The sequence below is a fragment of the Oryzias melastigma genome, linkage group LG1 (genome assembly GCF_002922805.2).
Source record: "Oryzias melastigma strain HK-1 linkage group LG1, ASM292280v2, whole genome shotgun sequence".
NCBI classification, from domain to species: domain Eukaryota; kingdom Metazoa; phylum Chordata; class Actinopteri; order Beloniformes; family Adrianichthyidae; genus Oryzias; species Oryzias melastigma.
The window spans coordinates 17,343,815-17,348,302 of record NC_050512.1 but is presented as its reverse complement, the minus strand read 5'-3'; positions in this window follow the sequence as shown (position 1 = coordinate 17,348,302).

Here is a 4,488-nt window from a genome sequence, read left to right as displayed (position 1 = left end):
AAATGCGACTTATACTCCAGTGAGACTTATGTATGGTTTTTTCTTCTTCATTATACATTTTTTGGCCCCTGCGACTTATACTCCGGTGCGACTTATAGTCCGAAAAATACGGTACTTATATTGAAGAAATTAAAGTGATTGAAAATTTTTGCATGAATTCCGCAACACAAGGTTTTTTTAGATAGTTCCTTTTCTCCTCTGTTTATGTAATCCCCCTCACCCTGCCCCAAAACCCCTGCTGGGGCTTAAACAATTAGGCCATGTGAGACCCACACTAACGACTCTCCCTTGTCTTTAAGATAACTGCAGGAGGAGGGGCAGTGGCGGGTGACATCTTGTTAGGGGGGGATCCTGTGGTCACACGCTTTGTGTATTGGTTGGAGCAGAGGGTAAGTAGTTATCACCTTACATAAAGAGTTTTGTGTTTAGATTGCCCCAGGTGAGATGTGTGCTACGCTGCAGCTGATTGTGAGAAGTGCTGTTTTTCTCAGCTTCGTGATTAGCGCTCTAGTAGAGGCCAGTCAATCCAGCTTCAAATGTTCTCCCACTTGAAGGGAGTCGTAAATCATTACAAATCTGCCCCCCGCCTATTTGAGTCTCCACCTCATTAGGACCAAATGATTCACACCAAATATAAGAAAGCATATCAAGGTGAGGTCAAGTCCACATGTTTGGATGCACCAATTCTGTTTCAGCAAAGAAGTACAAAAATGTGGCTAATGACACATTTTTGATATAAACGATACCTTCAAATATGCAAACAAGAAGTTTATTGGTGTAATAGAACAGCAGCAATTATTTATTTCATTGCGATGCAGATCCTTACATTAGTTTCAATACTAATGGAATCGATTTGAAATAAAAAAGAAATAAGTTAAATTTCAATGGAGGCTTAGGTGTGAAAGCACTGAAGTCACAAGTGTGTCGAAATTGTGACTGCCCTGGGTCAGCACGAGGTGTGTTTACAGATGAGGTGATGGCACACTCCTGAAATCCTTTGAAATGTGACAAGCTGTGGGCAGTGACGAGATAATCTAGGATTTAAACCTTACAGTAGCTGTCAGGCAGCCCGGAACAAACCCCCACCTCTAGCCTGACTGGTGGTAACTCACTGGGCAGAAATTGTAGATTCGCCTGCAACAAAACTTCACAGTTCCTAAATTTGCTTGAGTGTCCCAAATAACTTAAAATAATCTAATCACTCAAATCAATCAAATTCATCAGACATGGTGAACCATTAGCTTTATTTTGTTGCTTATAGAGACATTCTTTGTTGCTTCTTCATAGTCACTAACCATGCTGCAATGTGGGTCTCCCTGTTTTCCAAATTTCTGCAAATAAATGTTTAAAATGTTGTATTGATTTGGGACCTTGATCAGATTCCATTCAGTGCAGATTGTGTTGTAACCCTTGTGCTATTGTAGGCTGTTTACAATAAAAGTGGGGTCATCCACAAGACAGCGCACTGAACTTTTTTTTAAGGATTTTTAATTTTCACTGGTGTCTGTGGCAGACATGAAATCCACCTTTGACATGGGAAGGATCACTCATCGATATAAGAGTGGGGTCATCTGGACCCCAGAAGATAGCACAAGGGTGAAAAGGTAATCCCCTAGGTCAAACGTACATTCATGTGGGTTAAATTTTGACTTAATTGGGCCAGTACAGTATCTGTTTTTTCCTCTTTTTTCAATGTGGTGACTTTAAAGTATCATTTAAGTTTCTTTAGTTACTTTTTTATACAATGTTTTTTTTTGCTTCAAAATCAAATTCAAAACTTTCTAGCTGCCTACTGTTAGCTACCATTTTTTTTAGATTTGCTTCATTTTGACATAATCAGATCTATTTACTATGGCAACTGTGTCCCACTGACCTGGGTGACCCCCTCATTGCTGCCTGCTCGTGTGTTTGGTAAACTGTCTGCAGGTTAGTGTCGGTTAGTTGTTGCAGCTGCTTGACAAAACTGAAAGTGGACACTGGTTTTACCTAAACTCTTACATTTATAGGTCTAGAAGTAAAGTCATTTTGTTATCTTTTTAGCTCTTTAACCCTGAGCTTAAATAGTCTAACTGTTGTAAATATATATATATATATATATATATATATATATATATATATATATATATATATATAAAGCAAATTGATTCAAGATAAATACATTCGGTTTTTATGATTAACCATTTTACAGCGGAGCTTTAGCTCCAGTGTTGACATGTTTTCTAATACCATAACTCTTTAACCGTTGATGCAATCAATGTAATTCCAGTGGATTTTGATCCAGTCAAAAGAGACTTTGCGGCAGAAATGCGACACTTAGTGTAAGTGCTGTATTGCATATTGGAACAAAAACAATATGCAAAGCCACTTTTCTCTGCATCAGAATGAACTGGTTCACTTTGATCGCGTAAATAGTGATCTTGAATTCTTGAATATTGAATTCAAGTGTTTCAATATGTCAAAGAGTGTGTGTTATTTAGGCGTTGTTGGCAACATGGCCGGTTTTAAAGTCCAACTTCAATTATCTTTTGATCTACTGTAAGCGTGTGCCCAGCGGTCTTTTAATTATGAGTTTGAAGGTTTTTAGGCAAAATCCATAAACCTGTGTTGCACATTTCTGACAAAGTTTGAGCTGTGCAACATTAGTTCATTAGACGTTGGCCTCTGAGTTGTGGGTCGGACTGGTAGTGCATAAGTAAACTTCCACTGGTTCCTCCTTTGTTTACACTGTATCTCTCTTGCTAGCTTACAGCCCCTCACAACCCCAAGCTAACATTACCGGTACAACAAAAATGACAAACGTTATCATAGCTAACTAGCGGTGCAGTTTTGAGCTAGACGTCAGCTCGGATGAGGAAAATGAAGACGTAATGAATCTATTTGTCTGCAAGTGAATGCATCAGAATGGAGCGGAGCAGGGAGATTTTGGCCCACCCATTTCAGTTGCTGCGTCACTAAAGAAAGCTTTTTCAAACCTGCTTCTGATTCATCCTAATGTGAATAAAGAAATACTCAGACATGCAGTTTTAATCTTAAATTCTTTCATATATGTTTTCCACCATGAGAAAATTCTACAAGAACATGTTAAAAACACAATTTTCAAGCATGAGTTCATCTAATCTCCTCAGTTACTGGATAGGCTGTGTAGTCTAAGTTAACTGTTGCTTTCTGCACTTGGTCTGGGAAAGATCGAGGTGGAAGGAAACCCAACACAGACCGCCCTGCAGCATAAATGAGGAGCACACTTTGTTGGGGTGCATTGGCAATGCTCCTTCTTTGCTTTGAGCAACCATTTTGGCAATTTAGCACAAAAGAAACAGACTTAAACTTTGTCCTCTTATTGTCCTTTTTATGTCATATCCTCATGTATAGCCCACTCTCAACTGCACACATTTTGAAAATTTCTGTCCCATTTCACGCTGCTTGTCAAAGAAAAAGCCCAAAGTGCCGACATTTGTCTGACTTTAGGCTCACATATTTCTGTGCATGTTAAAAGACTGTGTGCTGTCCTGACCCGTGCAGCAGTCCAGAGTGCCTCCTCCTTCCCTCTGTCTTCCCCTCCCCCAGTCAGTGTAAAAACAAATCTCTTTTTCTGCTCGGAGCCTGAAAGTATTGAGTCAACAAATGTCACTGAAGCTAAGCAGGGGCTGCTGGGAATACGGCGGGGGTCTCCTGTTAAGCCTGGAAAAAGGAAGATTATTTTCAGAAAACACACACCTGCTAGTAAGTAAAGGGGGGAGGCAGACAAATAGCAAAATGGTAGTGTAAAAGGAGCCTATGAGTGCACATTCCACTACGACATGTGACCTTTAGCTTTAAAGATGGAAACAGAAATACATACATGACAAAATGAATAAACTGCAGTCCCGCAGGATTCAACAAAAATATAAATTTCAACTATTTAAAAACCACAAAGTTTTGTTTTTTTGAATTGTCACCTTCTCTGTCACTCATTGAGGCCCACGTGGCCAGTGTCAACAGGAGGTGGGTCTTGGCTGAAGCTTGAAGCAAAGTACACTCCCTGCACACTTGCTGGATTCCCTCACACATCACTTAAAAAAAAAAAAGGGGCCAGCCAAGAAATGTCAAACTATGATGCAGCCGGCAAGCAGCGAAGCGGCTGCGTGTGACTGTTGAAGTAATGGTTTTCTTTAAAAAAAACAAAAAAAAACAAAACAGGCGCTATGATATCAAAGAGGAAGTTCTGCAACCTCTGACAGAAAGAACAAAAAAGTCAAAATAGGGTACGAGAAAAGGGAGGGAAAAACCCTGAGTCACTCCGCTTCCTGTCTGAGAAAAGGAAGGGGGTGGAGGCAACTTCTGCTCTGCCATCGTCAGACAGTTGAGACCGGTGCAATATTCAACTAAAAAGTGCATTGAGGGTGGAGTCCTGTCTTGTTCATGGAATCCACTCCAGTGCTTGAGGGCAGCCATCATAGTGTGCACTATTGTGTACGGCTGAGGGAAGAAGAAAAAAAGAGGGAGTTAAGG